Source organism: Lissotriton vulgaris, chromosome 8 (assembly GCF_964263255.1).
Source record: "Lissotriton vulgaris chromosome 8, aLisVul1.2, whole genome shotgun sequence".
Lineage (NCBI taxonomy): Eukaryota > Metazoa > Chordata > Amphibia > Caudata > Salamandridae > Lissotriton > Lissotriton vulgaris.
In genome coordinates, this window is record NC_141696.1 from 1,568,629,867 (window position 1) to 1,568,647,103 (window position 17,237).

Sequence of the window (17,237 nt, forward strand, 5' to 3'; positions counted from 1 at the left end):
TCATGCCTCGCAGGGCCACCCGGCACTATATTCGACGAGCGCAGGCAGCGGTGGATGCCATGGGCGCTAGAAGTGAACAAGCGGCACTCCTCCTGGCGGACATGGACCGAGCCTTTGATTCGGTGAGCTGGGCATATCTGTTCGCACTGTTGGCCCGCCTCAACCTGGGGCCGGTCTTCTTGTCGTACATTCGTCTCCTTTACACTGACGTGACGGCCTCGGTCCGAGTGGCCGGTGCTACCTCTGGGCGCTTCCGTATAGGTCGCGGTACTCGGCAGGGTTGCCCGCTGTCCCCATACCTGTTCGCCCTCGCCATGGAGCCCCTGGCGTCGCGGATACGAGCAGATGCCCGGTTGCGCGGTTTCGTCTGGAGTGAGGATCTTGTAGATAGAATTGCACTGTACGCGGATGACGTCCTCCTCTTCCTCACGGATCTGCGGCAATCGGGTCCCCGGGTCCTGGAGATCATGCGGGAGTTTGGCGGGGTCTCGGGTCTTCATCTCAACCTGAATAAATCAACCCTGTGGGTGCTGGGTGGTGGGGTGGTTGCCGACCCCTGGGCTGCGGAGTTGCGAGTGGCATCGGATGGCCTCAAATATCTGGGCGTCTTCCTTTCAGAGTCGAGGGCCGTGGCCTGGGCGCGTGGAGTCTTGCCGGTGTGGGAACGGGTCCAGGCTGATGTTAAGACATGGTCCAGAATGCCACTCACTATTTTTGGTAGATCGGCCATCTTCAAGATGGTGGCGCTTCCGCGGCTCCTGTACCAACTCCAGAATTTCCCGCACCCCATTGGCCTGGAGTGGTTCCGGCAGGTCAATTCGGTGTTGGGCCGCTTCCTGTGGAGTGGCGGTGCGGCCAGGGTGGCTTTGAGGACGTGCTTTCTGTCCACATATTGTGGTGGCTTGGCCACCCCGGACCTCCTTTCCTACAACCAAGCTTCCCAACTGCTTGTCCTTAATGAATGGTGGTATGGTGATAGGAGGGATCCGGTTTATGCCCTGGAACGGTTGCTCATGGGTGACCGCACGCTCCACACCATTCTTTATTCCGCTCGCCTACGCCGGGGGTTGCCATCGGTCACCGGAGTGGTCTTTGCGGTGTGGAGGCAGTCACTGCGTCGCATGGGATGGTGGGGCAAACTGACAGCTGAGACACCGCTTTGGCATAATGGTCTGCTCCCGGAGCTGGCGGCCCTGACCGGGTTTGAGGGTTGGGAGGCCATCGGGATTGCACAACTGGGCCAGGTCGTATCCGGCACCACCCTCAAATCCTTCGAGGAGCTTCGTACAGAGTTCCAAATGCCTCAGTCCCAGTTCTTCCGCTACCTCCAATTGCGGCATGCCCTCGCCCCGAGCGTCGCGGGTCTCGACTCCCTGCCGGAATTTAGCCCAGTCGAGGCCAAAGTGTTTATGGGGGACCTGGGGGACAAGAAAGTCTCTAGGATCTACCAGACGCTTGTTATTCACTGCTCCTCCACCCTACACTCCCTTCGGGAGGCATGGGAGGTAGACGTGGGCCCCCTGGATGAGGACGATTGGAGGGAGGCGCTAGAATCCCCACGTGGAACCGCCATTGCAGTCCGGCTCCGGCTAATCCAATTCAAATATTTGCATCGTGCTTATTACACGCGTGAACGATTGTGGAAGGCTGGGTTGATTGCATCCTCGGAATGTCTGCGCTGTGGGGCGGTGCCCGGCTCCCTGGTACACACGGTGTGGTCGTGTGGCCGACTGACTGGGTTCTGGAGGGGTGTGTGGAGTTGCCTGGCAGAGGTTCTGGGCTGGGACCTTCCCCGTACTCACCGGCTGGGCCTTTTACATATTATGGAAGGGATTGGAGGCAATGTTTATAAGCGCCATTTGTTGCTCTTGGGGTTGGTGGTGGCTAAGCGGGACCTGGCTCGGGCGTGGAAGTCAGTGAGGGCTCCCCCCCTGTCTGCATGGAAGGCTGGGCTGGATTATTTTATGGGTCTGGAGAGGCCGATCTTTGAAGCGAGGGGATGCCCGCGCAAACACTACAAAATCTGGAAGCGTTGGGCCGACTACCGTGGTCTGTCCTTGGACCCCCCGGCGGAGCTGGAGGAAGACATTTGATCGCAGAGACAATCTTGGCCTGCAGACGCAAAGCCCTGGTGGCATTACACCCGCCTGTTTTTATTTTCTTCTTTTTTGTTCTCTATGTTGCTTTCTATACACGTGTGGTAGGGGGGGTTGGGGGGGTGTTTGGAGCGGGAGGGGGGTAGTGTTGCGGGTTAGGGTAGGGTGCGGGGGAATTTCTATACTGAGCCTATTCTGGGTCTGCTCTATCACTTGCTGCCTATGTAATTACTATATTGATATTGTGGTGGTGTTTTTGGTGTATGGAGATGCCACATTCGTGATGCTCATTTGCTCAATAAAATTGGTTGTGAAAAAAAAAACTGAAGGCCGAATTCAGAGTTCATGGGAACGCTGTGTGTCGGAAAGCTTTTCAAAAGTTATTGTTTCTCTGTGGGTGAGAACATCGTATCAGACAGGCTCGCAAAGAATTGGTCTACAAAATCAGGTGATAGTTCAACCAAATTAGATAGCGCTGTAACTTGGCAGGTGTGAGAATGATTGCTGTCATCGAAGGCAGGACCAGCAATGCTCACAGAACGTTGTACCTGGATGATGTTGCTTTTGTCACTCGCTCCACTGTTACCACATGGCTGTAGCACAGGAGTCTCCACGAATGCCGTCATCAGGATTGGTAGCCGCTGGGGACAACACAATGCGTGAGCCGTTATTGGACTGAGCAAAGTATCGACGTCCATTGGTACTGCTGATGGAAGTGAAAGACAGCTGTCCAACACGCATTCATCGCCGCAAAGCATACACCGTAGCACAGGTAAAATGCAATTTTGCCATATCGGTCTGAATGAAAGGAACCAGGTCATGTTTAGATCTCTCAGCCTGGCCAATCCGAGGACGTTAGTTATCCTGTCCCTGTAGCGCATTGCTAGGATTGTCTCTTCCATTCCCATGGGAGCTATGTCTGAGCCGAGGCTTGCCATAACGTAGCAGAAGGGTCAAAAATAGAATCCCTGCAACGAGTCCCAAAAATAGTGGAATGCCGCCAAAAATGGAGTGCACAAAATTAGGAAAGATTCCCAAAATTGCCTGGAAGGGTGTTAGCAGTCCCGTAAAGACTGTCTTAAATATGCCTGGGATGCTTGTTGCACTAGACATGTTAAGGAGTTGGCTGAACATTTCTACGAAATGCACGGGGCAATTTGTTGATAAAAGGTCATGGACTTCAGTAGCCGTCCTTGCGACTATAAATGACGTTATAGGCACTGTTGTCTGTAAAAGTACAGATTTCATTTTGCTTAATGTATCAATTCGTATAGAATAGAGATTCAGACGAGGCCAGAGGGGAGTCACTATGTCTGGAGGCCCGCTCGGAAACAATGCTTGCATACAACATTTGACCATGGACGTTACTTGTATTAGATAACTTTTCCCTGGCGTCAGGCCACAACATCTGTGATCCGTTCTAAGAATGTAACTCCCGTTCGCGAGTTGCATAAAGGAGGGCTCTATCTGAGTTGCAGGTGTGACTAGCTGGTGGCATGAAAGGTTGTTTGAATTTCCATCACATGCTCCGTGTAAATTAATACCCTGACACAAAAGTATACCGCTTAGTGAATGTTTACAGTTCTCACCACTAAGAAATACATTTCTGTCGCTGTCACTATAGCAAGAATGAGTGTATGGTAATTTCCATTCGGATTTAACATATCCCTTACCCAATTGTTCATATTGGCCAGCAGGTATGTACTCAAGGCATTTATGAAATCGGAAAGTTGTTATCGGAATTGTGATAATTCCGTGTATTATCCATTCAATGACAGGACTCTCTGACATTGTCAATGGTAATCTCTCGAGTTTTTCGATGCTCAGGATTGTATAGTCTGCTCCTTTCTGTGCCAAACTGATCTGTTTATCAGTAAGGTTAAAACTGGAAAATAATGACGTTGTGTTGATTAAACGCCAAGGCACATAGCCTGAACGAAGATTTTGCAGCGTCCAGCCTAGTTCTATAATAGAGCGTAATTGAGACTGGCCATGTTGTAACATTAGCAAATCTCTGTCTATCACATCAAAGGCAGAGGATACAATATTGTCCAAAGAATATATTCTGGAAGACAGAGTCATTAACCCATTGTCTACCACAGAAAGTGATTTCTCCAAATTAATACGATCAATTTCTCGTATTTTTTCAGCAGTTTCAATTTGCTTTACTTTCCAAGCCTCGTTGTAAGCAGCATAGATACTGGTCGCTATGAAACGTTTCTGACGCTGTTTGCGTGGTCCAAGAATGAAATCGCGCAAATCAGCACCATCTTTTAATAAAGACAAGTGTTGCTTAATTTCAGCCAGTGTGGACGAGGTTAGCCATTCAAGGCAGAGCTTCCCTACACTGTATGTTGTTATAATCCCTGGATGTTGTCCCTGGGAGTATCTAGAGTCTAATCTGGTCATTTTTAAACCCTGTGTTTTATTCAGGAACCTATCTTGACAGCTATTTGTGTCTGTAGGCCAGATTAACCACTTTTTCCAATCAGGATGTGTTCTGTTGAAATGTAAAATTTGTGACACGTCTAACTCAATATCAGCCGTTGCATTTTCAGGTATTGGCTTTGGTATAGACGGTGTTTTCATGTCTTTGATTTTAGCTAGGCCAAGACAGGATGTTTGGTGTATTGTGTCATTTAAAAATAACATTTGTTCAGGTATCATGCAGGTTCTAAACAGTGCTTCTATGCCTTGCACCTGCCAATCTTTTGTACCCCAAATTGTTTTCGTTTCAATATTATTTTTCCAATAATCAAAACCAAATGTCATCATTTTGTCATAAAATGCTTCTGAATATATCAATTTAGAATTTGTCAGCATTGTTTTCATTCCTGTTTTATCTAACAGTTTATAATAAAACGTTTCTGCATCACTGGTGTTAAACCCTGAGAAGTATTTGAATTTCTCAAAAAATGCTTTAGAACTGCTTTTAGGTGGTGTAGAACAATGTTCCCATTGATTATACATAAAAACATTTCTAGGCTGTGCAGATTTATGCAAGTAATGATCCCCATAGTGGGTATAACAGAATAACTGCTCATAACTAGATGAACCTTGTAAATAATCATGATCTGTGAATCTAGCTGACATTACTAAATCAGACATCATGTCATTAATACTGTTAAAGTCCCAATCATCAGAGAATGTACTTGGTGTCACAAAGTCACTTAAGGAAACCTTTAGTTGATGAGGATACTTCAGGATTTCTACCGGACCATAGATCTCATAGTCTGTTTTCTCCCATACTACCCCACCAGGTATTGGAATTGCTGTGACCTTTACTGTTGACAGTTCTCTTTTCTTCACGTGGGATGATCTGTGTGGTTTCAGGACTAGGTTGATGTTCTGACTTGCTGTGTCCATTGTAATATATTTTCCTTCAATGAATTTTCCCAAACACAGTACCATGATGAGCCAAAGCAGGAGGAAAAATGCACCTAGACCGAACCAGAACTCTAGCCAAGGGGAAATTAGGTAGATTTCCTTCAGTTGATGAAAGAGTTCCGTTGCTTTTTCTTTAAAAGACTTTTTTGTTTCTGGCATCACTTCGGGGTCGTTAAAATCTTCAGAGAAGTTGTCGAAGTTGATGAAATAACCAGAGGCAGTTCTGTCAATTGATGGGATTGTTCTTTCAATCTGTCTCTCGGTAGCACTTTCTGATGCCACATTAGTGTAGACTGGTGTTGTTTCTTGACGAACTGTTTCAATCTGTGTTTCAAGAGGCACGAGTTCCATGGCATTATTGCATAGTCCTTCATTGTGCACTGCAGGCTGATCGAATGTGATTAGTCTTTCAGTTTGAACCTCTTGGATTGTTGCAAGTTTGGGTATTCTGTTGTTTCTTGGGAGTCCACTGGGCCTACTGTTGATTATAGGCCACATGCTTGTGGTTTTACCAGATCGATAGACACGACTCTGTTCTCCTTTTTACCAGCAAGGGGCGGTAGCACAACTGATCTTGTTCCGGTGACTGCTAAGACAGGTACTGCTTTTCTGTAAGAAGGCCCAAATCCCTTCTTCACCGCGATCTTTTCTCTGACTAGATCCCCAATCTTTGGAATCCAGACAGGCCTTGCTGGGGCTGTTGCGGGTGGTGCCTCGTCAGTGGTACTTGGCTGTTGCTTTAATTTTATGTTGCTTAATGATTTTCTTGTTTCATTCAGTTCCTGTAAAACAGCCAAACGATCCTTTACATCAAAGTGCGTTGTTTCTTCTTGTACCACTGACATCTGACTATCGAGGTCCTGAACGTTCATTCTAATTCCGAACAATAGTTCGTATGGGCTGAAACCTTTTAGAGAATTTCTTGGCATGTTGTTAAGACTAGTCTGGACACTTATTAAATGTTTGACCCACCCAGCGCCTGAACCTAATACCTTCGCTGTTATAGATTGCTTTATGTCCCGGTTTTTTCTTTCTACCACACTATTCCCTTCGGGGTGCGACGGACAAGAATACTGCAACCCAATTCCCATGCTGGCCATGGCCTCCTTATAAGCTCGAGAGCTGAAAGCAGGACCCTGGTCAGAATGGAACGTGGTAATTGCGTATGTGCCGATAAAGACTCGCAAATCTTTTATAACCGTTCTAGCGTCAGCCGAGCGCTGGGGGCCTCATTTTTTAAGTGCTTTTCGTCTTAACTGTGTACACTGGGACGCGCTACTCTTCTTTGTTTGCGCAGATAGACCGCGTTATGCAGTCTATCAGGATTTCTGAAACTATACTTGCCGGTTCATCACTGCGATTTCTGTTGCAGTCTGGACAGTTTTTTGCGAAGTCATTAATTCCTTCACTCATGTCCGGCCACCAGTACTCTGATTGCAATTCTTTCAGAGAGGCTTTGATTGTTTGGTGTCTCAGACCCAACCCCATGTGCGCTTCCAGTAATAGGAAGCCCCTCCGGCTCCTGTTTGGAATTACTCTGTCCCCCACTCCAGGGATTCGAGCAAAAGGAACGGAGTTTGCATCGATTATGTATGCATAATTGAGTGGATAGTTTACGGGTAGTGCTGCACAGTCGCCTTTTACGGTCGTTTTTACTGCCAGCATGGTTTCCCCGTCTATGTACTTATCTGTACGCTTTTTTGTGGCTACGGAAGCCGGTTTAGTTACTTCCGCGGTGGCTGTATTAGCCAATGAATTCCCTGCAACGTGAACGCCATCACGTTGAAGACTCTGTGCGTGAATCACGTGAGTCTTTTGTAGTTCTTTGTGTAAAAGAGCTACCTCGTTCCAGAGCTTTTTATGCTTTATTGTGGCACCTGTGTCATCTTTGTAGTCGTTTTCGATCCAACTCTGCAGTTTATTGTTGTAAGAGTTGACGCAAAAATGAGAATCGCACACTATAAGTGTGGGGAATTCGCGTTCTGCATTTTCGAGCGCCATCTTTAAAGATCTGATTTCAGTTCTTTGAACCGAACAGTTTCTTACAGATTCAGTTTTTGTTACTTTCGGTCTGAATTTACCGCACAGCCAACGACCTTTAATGATCGCACATGCTGCATTGTAGGATTTGCTCTCTACATTAAAATGCTGTACAAAGCTATCTGTATAGATTATACAGGCGTATTGTGGGAGAGGCAAAATTTCGATTGGCAGAGGATATTCTTCTTCATATTCTAAATCATTCAGTTCTTTGTATTGCTGGGCGAAATAGTATTTCACGTCTTCCGCTCCAAGAGAATCTATGCACTGTATCCACTTCGGATCCAGTGACACTGTAGGCAGGTTTACTGGGCTGAATAGCGCCTCGAAGGCGGATTCCGCTGTAAGGATATTAATCCGTTTGCCGTGTGCTAGTTCTCGTTCATTTGCCAATGCGATTTGCACTGCTTTCACAGTTCTTTCTGTGGGAATGAATGTTTTTTCTGCTTGTGTGTACAAGTGAGATTTAATTGAAATTGGTACCTTTTCTCCCTCATTAGAGGTTAGGTACGTGAATCCGCATCTTCCTGGGATGACTCGGATTACAAGATCGATCGTGTTGTCGCGCGTATCTAATTTACTTTTTGCTAACATGTCTGTTTGCTGTGATCTCAAAATTTCTGTGTGTTTTTGAGTCCAATTGATTTGTTTTAAATCAGGTTTAATTAGTTCGTAGAGAGGTTTAACCCTCTCTGCGTAGTTTAGAATGTAAGTTCTTCCGAAATTCAGAAAACCTAGTATTGATTGTAAATTCTTCAGCGTTTTTGGAGCTTGGAGTACAGCGCACTTCTCTAAGAAGTTGTCCGCTAGGCTTTTCCCTTCACTTGATAATTCGTACCCTAAGAATAGTACTGTCAGATGGGCAATTCGGGACTTTTTAAAGTTGAATTTGTAACCCTCTGCTGCGAACCCAAGTATAATGGTGTTCACTCTTTTCAAGTGAGTATCCAAGTCGTCGTCTGTGAGATAAATATCATCTACGTAAGATAATGCTTCATCATCATAGATTTGTAGTAACTCTGTTACCCTAGCTGAGAATAGTCCTGGGCTGTTCTTGAACCCCTGTGGGAGTCGACAGAATTTTTTCTGTGACCCAAATGCAGAGAAAGCGGTCAAATATCTGCTTTCTGGTGCAATGTTTTGACAAAAGAAACCATTAGAAATGTCTAATGTCGTTTTATATTTTTTCCTAACTATATTATTCATTAGGGCTGCACTATGCGAGTTTTGTACTGCAAAAGTTTTGCAACATGTATTAAGATGTCTGTAGTCCAAAACTAGACGATATGAATTGTCTGGCTTGGAGACAGGAAACAAAGGATTGTTCATTTGAGAGGTGCATGTTTCAATCACCCCCTGGTACTCAAGTTGATCTAAGATCTCCCTGACTTGTTTTTTAGCTTCTTGCTTTATGGGATACTGCCGTTGGGAAGTTGGTTCACTTTTTAATTGGATTTTGTGAGGCGGTGAATCCTCATCCCATCCTACATGATTTTTATACAATGCAGGTGCCTGGGCTACTGCCCATTTCCTTGCATATGTATATTTTTTGTGAATCGGAATGTGATTCGAGAAGGCAGGCATAATCACTTCTTCGCCACGAGGGCACTCCCTGACAAACTCCGGGGGCCAATCTTTTTCAGCTAACAGAATATCATAGCCTTTTGAGAGCTTATCCCAAAATAGACCCTTAATTTTCCTAGTCTTATACGCAATGTTATTTAGTATATTTTATGGGGCTCGCTAAGTCTGGCGTCGGCAGTTTCAACCTGAATGTATTCATTCGTGTCCACTGTCTCCAGATGACTCATCAAGATCTTGCGCGCTATACTGATTTCTGCTGCACTGTCCAACATTGTCAATGCCCACTCCCCGTTTTTCAACTGTGTCCTCAGTATTCTCGGCATGGTTGATTACTCTAATACTGGCTACCTTCTTTTTCTGAAATTGAGATTTCTTATTTTGAGCAGGTTCCTTGTCTTTGGACTTGGTGTGCTCTCCTGGGTCTGACCGTCCTCTTCTTTCCGAATTCTGTGGAAGAGATCGAGAGGGACGTGTATCAATACTTTGATATCTATCAGGTTTTTTTAGATTATCCCTATTTCTAAGGTTATATCTTTTCTCAGAGGGCTCCCTCTGGGGAGACTGGCGTTCTCGAGTCGGAGTTCTTTCCCTCCGTCGAGGAGACCTTCCTCTGGACTGGAAAACTTTTTCCTTGGGAGTGGATTGTTTATTTCCATCCCAGCTCTTTTTAGGAGTGTTTAAATTATTTTTAATAAATAATTTTTCAGGATTTTTGAGCAGTTGGGGCTTAACTGGTTTCCCACCCAAGCTGTCTCTACCTAACTCTTCATAGCATTTTTCTATGATTTTTGCAAGTTCAACAGGATCTTTTATATCTGTTTCCCTCAACTTCTGGCGGATCGCCACAGATGCTGCTTCTCCCTTTATGTTGGCTAATAATATAGCCGTGACCTGCTTGAAGTCTTTCAGTAATTTCATACCTAGATTTAAAGCGGGCTCTGGACCGAATTCATTTTGAATCTGTTTTAGCACTTCTGGTATTACCGCCATAGACGGAACACCGTGTGTTTTTGTGTAAATGGAAGCAAAGACTGTACCCCAAGTGTCACAGTCCTCCACGTGTGGTGCGATTCCCATAGGAAGGCAGATGGTCAAGATTCTGTGTTTCTCAATAGGGGTAGTATCAGGAAATATTGCCTCTATTTGAGTGATTTTCTGGGCTAACCAGAAAGGAATTTGTTCCCGTTTTACGGGTGTTTTACCAAGACATGACTGTATGTTCTGTGGTGTAATTTTATTTGTGTTCCCCTGATGAGGGGTCAGCTGGTGTGAATTAACAGCTGGCTGGACTGTTGCAGTCCGTATTACATATTGGACTAATTGCCTATGTATTTTTATTAATGTGTTTAGCTGTTCTAACAGCTCTTCTCTAGACATTCTTGCAATGTCAGGATGTGGTGTGTAGCTGGCTAGAACCGGCCACGTGGCTCCTGGTCTACCTAGTGGACCGAGCCTAGTTATTTGATCAGTATGTTTTAGGGCACCATTAAACCAGAGCAGGTGCTCTTGAAATTTAAGTGGGATTTCAATCTCCTCGAAAGGAGCGTACTCTCCCGGAGGTTCCTCTATTTTGTAATAGTGAAACTCCTGTGTTATAGCGTTTACCGCTGGAAAGTTTATCCATGAATAGAATACCTCTGTCTGCCGATATTCGTGAGCCTCTATCACGAAAATTACTGTACCACCTTGAGGTGTCAGTCCGTTTTCTATAAGTTTTAAAGTTATAGATCTTCTTAACTGGACCGGGATGATAATAGCATCCGGGTCTGTGTATTCGGGACCTTGCTGAGTCGCATCTACTGCGGCCCCAGTGGTTCCGTTTTCTCCTGGCATTGTAAAAATGCGAGGTTTGCAGAGTAGGTCTCCAAGGAGACAAAGATTAGGTGCACAATATTTTGGAACACTGTATCCTTCAACGTTGAATAAACCAGAGCTTTACATAGGAATCTCTTCCTACTAAGGTCGGGCGGATTTTAACCTTTCACCCACTCCAGACGTCTATTGGAGTATTTACGGGAGAAAGGGGTGTGAAATATGCACGACTGAGTTACTCTACAAGTCTTGCGTTAGTTTATCGCCTTACCAAACGTTGGGCGCCATGTAGTGTAGTTCCTAGTTTCCCACTAGGCCCTGCGCATTGGAATAACATAAACAGTAGTATCGACGTGGAACCGCGGATATTCCAGGCCTCCACTGACTATGCTAAACTTAATTGGGTTGTGTTACCAACTAGCTCAGAGGTCACTGGAAACTTTCTTCTCTGCATAGGAAGTGATCAGCTTCCTTGGCACAGACAAGAAGGGATTCAGTTTTCCAACAACCGTGCAACATGACAACTTTGCTCCTCAGATCAAGAGTCGATCTCTAGGGTCGTGTGAAACAATAGACATAGATTTCACTCAGTCAGTCTAGTGCAGTTTACTTTCACAGTATGTAGAGAATAGAGAGACGGGCGTGTATCAATAAAGGGTTAACATTTATTGAACAGTCTTTCTTCTCGTACAAGAGAAATGTATTGCCACAATTGCAATAACTGTTATTATAAAAAGTACGTACAGTAAGATAAGTATTGCGAAATAGAACTGTAAAAGCATTGATATGGTTTCTTAGCCATACAATGGTTTAAAAGTAATAAAACATATATACAGTCATATATACATTAGGCTAACATACTCAACTGGTGCTTCTAACTAATCCTACCCCAGTGTGCCTGACCTAAGCCTAACACGTGAAAGGGGAGTAAGTAAGTAGCTTTAAGTTAAGTTGGTTATGCCAAGGTTTGTTTCAAGAATTCTCGTCTAAGGGTTTAGTCAACACCATACCTCTGAATAGAATGATGGAGGATTGGTATCTCCTTCAGGGGTCTCTCTCGATATCCCAGTCACCCGCGAGGGTAAACCGGAAGCGCCGGGACTGGATTTCTCTGCACGAGAAAGGCAGCGGCTTCTCTCAGCGCGTCGAGGAAGGAGGGGTGACAGCGTCCGCGGGCAGCTGGAATCGGCTGGATGTCTTCGCAGAGGACGGCTGCTCGGCTCCTCAAGTGTACTGCACCATAGGTCGCGCTGTAGCGGCGATAATGGTAATCAGCAGCTTCACCACCACAGGATAGCAGGCTGCAGCGACAGAGTGCTAGTTTTTACCAACACAGGGTCATGCAGGCAGCTGGCATCAGCAACAGTAGCTTGCAGCTCACAGCTCACAGCTCACATTGCTTAAGGCAACGTTGGTAATATTTATACCTGACAGGTGCCGGGTTTGACGCAAGTTTGCTGGACATAAGACGTCAATTAAAGATGTCACTAGGAAGTGACAGTTATCAGTTGCTCATTAGAGTTCCATTACTAATCAAAACATAGCAAGCGGAGATTTCCAGGTTTGCTAAGTTTTTATCTTGTTGAAGAACTCGGAGTGTTATCTAGGAATATCAGATAGTGACTGCTGCTCTGTCATTGCACTAATTGGTCGCAAAGGAAGTAGCAGAGAGTCATGCTGGAATGTGGCTCTGTTCGTGTGAGGCCAGAGATGACTTTTCAGAAAATCGCACTTGAACGGTTATGCCAATATAGGGAATAAATGGATTTATAGCCGAATAGGGGCATAAGGTCACAGTATCGATCAGGAACCTAGATAAGCACGCAACAGCACATTCATGCCCTTTTCTTTTGACGCAGGGCTGCCCTGCATCAAAAATAGTGAATAAGCTTCTATGTTCTCAGCCGTTGATGAAAAGCAGCGTGACTCCCAAGACTTTCGATGCCGCTTGGTGCAAACCACCTCTAATTCACCTTAAGATTTAGTGATCAAAATAACGAGGCAGGCGCTGGCAACTGGAAGGCGGAGAACAGGTTTATTTCTCTAGAGGAGAGTACATCACATCAGACACCGGGGCTATCGCCAGGAGGTTCTCTAACTGCATATCTGTGGCATGGCCTTTTATATGCTTTTTCGTCAGTTTATTACATGGTCAAACATTCCTGGCATCCGTTTATTGCATAGTCAAACATCCTTGGAATCCCCGCCTCAAGCTAGTTCCCACATAAACCCAGCCGCAATCGTCCCTCCACCCAGATTAATCAGATGATCGCTATCTTGCAGCTGGACATTCCAATAGGATCAAAAAGTATGTGGGATCGGTCAGATCTAAGGGTTCGTTTCTTTGAAAAGATCAGGCCCCTTTGTTGGTGAAACAAGCCCTGCCGTATGCAGGTAATAAACAATGTCCACAGGGGTTGGTTAGTGCCTGGGACCGGATGGAGTGGCCAGGTGCAGGGAAGTGACTCCGGGGCATTGTCATGCTGACAAGGTTTTACAACCCTGGTACATGTGTTCAGGCTTGGTCAGAGCGCGGGGGATGATAGCGAGGTCGGGGTGACTCACAGGTGACCAGTAAAGCATGACATGGCAGCGATGCCTAAAATGGTTGCCGCTTACGAGCTCGCAGAGGCCTTCGCTAAGCAAGATGGTGCCGGCAATGTTCATATTTGTCGTTTTATTTTCTACAGTCCTCCCTTTGAACATAGTCCCGCCAGCTTGCTAGTCTATCTCAATGTCCATAATGTCCTGTATCTCTATATCGTTTATTACTCTCATCTTCGTGAGCTCAATGTCCATAGTCTTAGGGTGCAAGGAGTTCAGGCAAATTGAACACAAAAGTGGTATACAATGTATCCCCAAACAACAACCACATATTTTTAATATTGGAACCAAGAGGATCATCATTATTTTCCAGCCCCATTCTTTCAAAATGCCCCAAAACCATCTTCCAAGTGTCCAAGTTTCAGACTCCTGATGGATTTCTGACTCCAGCCTGTGGAGGTGTTCAATTGCCTTGTAAACAGAGGGTGAGTTGTCAGGGACGTAAGTACAGCAACTGGCTCCGATGATGCGGCATGCTCCTCCATGATCTGCTAGTACCACATCTAGAACAATGCAGTTCTGTAAAGCCACCAGGCGGACTGCCTAAAGCTCAGCTGTGTTGTTGGTGAGGATGCCAACAGTGACATTCAAGGCTGTTTCAACTGCTTGAGTTAGGTGTCGGATGGCTCGGCTGTTTGCCATCGGACCCCATAGCGGGCCGAGTCCTTTTGCCGCGTCGAGGAACTGTGATGTGGCGGAGTCTGCTTGTTCTGTGTCTTTGGAATGCCTTTCTCTGTGATGGTCTGCAGGTGCTGTGTAGGTTGGAAGCAGAACAAAAGCGATGTAGCACGTGCCCCCCCAGCCTTTTGGGAGCCCGGTGTAGGCTTTGGTACCACAGTTGAAGTACATGTTGAGTGATGCAACAAATGAAGGGGGGTTGGAAGTGTTCAGAGTCTTCGTTATTTGGCAAGAGCTGTGACCCACAATCTTCAATCAATCAATCAATCAATCAATCAATCAGAGGTTTTATATAGCGCGCTACTCACCCGGAGGGTCTCAAGGCACTGGGGGGGGGGGGGGGGTACGCTACTGCTCGAACAGCCAGGTCTTGAGCTGCTTCCTGAAGGCGAGGTGGTCTTGGGTCAGGCGGAGGCGGGTCGGAAGGGAGTTCCAAGTCTTGGCGGCCAGGTAGAAGAAGGACCTTCCTCCTGTGGTGGCTCTTCGGATGCGGGGGACGGCGGCGAGGGCGTGGCTGGTCGATCGAAGCTGGCGTTTGGGAGCGTAGAAGTTGAGGCGGCTGTTGAGGTATCCTGGGCCTTGGTTGTATAGGGCTTTGTGTGCGTGGGTGAAGAGCCGGAAGGTGATTCTCTTGTTGACCGGGAGCCAGTGCAGGTCTCTCAGGTGGCCGGAGATGTGGCTGCGGCGGGGGATGTCCAGGATGAGTTGTGCTGAGGTGTTCTGGATCCGCTGGAGTCTCTTCTGGAGTTTGGCGGTGGTTCCGGCGTAGAGGGAGTTGCCGTAGTACAGACGGCTGGTGACTAGGGCCTGGGTGACCGTCTTCCTGGTCTCGGAAGGGATCCATCGGAAGATCTTGCGTAGCATGCGCAGGATGTTGAAGCATGACGAGGAGACGGCGTTGACTTGTCTGTACTTGGAGAGGGAGGAGTCCAGGATGAAGCCCAGGTTGCGTGCGTGGTCTGTTGGTTTGGGTGCGCTGCCCAGGGCGGGGGGCCACCAGGAGTCGTCCCAGGCGGAGTGTGAGGATCCTAGGATGAGGACTTCCGTCTTGTCCGAGTTCAGTTTTAGGCGGCTGTTCGACATCCATTTGGCCACGTCTGTCATCCCTTCGTGCAGGTTGGCTCTGGCGGTGGTGGGGTCGTTGGTGAGGGAGAGGATCAGCTGGGTGTTGTCGGCGTAGGAGATGATGTTGAGGTTGTGCTGGCGTGCAGTGGCTGCGAGGGGGCTCATGTAGACGTTGAAGAGTGTTGGGCTGAGCGAGCAGCCTTGAGGAACGCCGCAGATGACTTCGGTGGCCTCCGTTCTGAACGGGGGGAGGCGGACTCTCTGTGTCCTTCCGGCGAGGAAGGAGATGATCCACTCCAGTGCCTTCTCCTGGATTCCGATGTTGCTGAGGCGCTGTACTAGGGTACGGTGGCAGACGGTGTCGAAGGCCGCGAGAGGTCCAGGAGGATGAGGGCCGCCGTTTCTCCGTTGTCGAGCAGGGCTCGGATATCATCGGTAGCTGCGATCAGGGCGGTCTCAGTGCTGTGGTTGGCCCGGAAGCCAGACTGCGAGAGGTCGAGGGAACCGTTCGTCTCGAGGAAGGCGGCCAGTTGCTTGTTGACGGTCTTCTCGATGACTTTAGCCGGAAACGGGAGCAGCGAGATGGGGCGGTAGTTCTTGAGGTCAGTGGGGTCGGCTGATGGTTTCTTGAGTAGAGCGCTGAGTTCGGCGTGCTTCCAGCTCTCCGGGAAGGTGGCGGTGTCGAAGGAGGTGTTGATGATGTCCCGCAGGTGGGGTGCGATGACAGTGTCGGCCTTGTTGAAGACGTGGTGAGGGCAGGGGTCTGTCGGAGATCCGGAGTGGATGGAGTTCATCGTGCGGGTGGTGTCTTCGATGCTGATCGGGGTCCAGGCGCGGAGGGTGGTGGTGGGGGGCGGTGGTTCTGTCGTTGCGTGCTTCGGTTGAGTGCTGAAGCTGTTGTGGATGTCCGCGATCTTGTTGTGGAAGTAGGAGGCGAGGGAGTTGCAGAGGTCTTGCGAGGGGGGTGATGTCGTTGTTTCCGGCGTTGGGGTTGGAGAGCTCTTTCACGATGTTGAAGAGTTCCTTGCTGTTGTGTGCGTTGTTGTCCAGTCGTTCCTTGAATGCGGTTTTCTTGGTGGTGCGGATCAGTTGGTGGTGTTTTTGGGTTGCGAGCTTGAGGGCAGTCATGTTGTCCGGTGTTGGGTCTCTGCGCCAGGTTTTCTCGAGTGCTCTGCAGTTCTTCTTGGAGCTCTTGAGTTCGTCGTTAAACCATGGGGCTTTCTTGCTGCCGGGTCTGCTCGGCGGGGTCTTCAGCGGGGCAAGGTCATCTGCGCAGTCGCTGATCCATTTCGTGAGGTTGGTGGCCGCTTGGCTGGGGTTCGTTGTGCTGGTGGGAGGCTTCTTGCTCAGGGAAGTTGCGAGCTGGTCAGCTGTGATCTTGTTCCAGCTTCTGCGGGGAACCTGTTGCTGGTGATGGTGGAGCGTGGTCCTTCTGAAGCTGAAGTGGACGCAGCTGTGGTCCGTCCAGTGGAGTCCCGTGGCGTGGCTGAAGGCGATGTCGTTGCTGGAAGAGAAGATCGGGTCGAGTGTGTGTCCGGCGTAGTGGGTGGGGATGGTCACCAGTTGCTTGAGTCTGAGGTTAGCGAGGTGGTCCAGCAGGGTGGGGGTGTTGCGGTTGTTGTTGTTCTCCAGGTGGAAGTTGAGGTCCCCGAGGAGGATGTAGTCAGCGGAGAGGAGGGCGTGCGGGCTGATGAAGTCGGCAATGTCTTCGCTGAATTGTGTGCGTGGTCCCAGGGGTCTGTAGATGAGGGTGCCTTTGAGGGTTGTCTTGGGGTTGATGTGGATCTGGAAGTGCAGGTGCTCGGCGGTTGCGAGGGTGTCGTCGGCGTTGGTCGTGATGCGGATGGTGTTCCTGAGGATGATGGCGATGCCTCCTCCTGTCTGGTTGACGCGGTCCCTCCGGATGATCTTGTATACGTCCGGAATGGCGATGTCGGGCGCTGAGGAGGCGTTCATCCAGGTTTCTGTGAG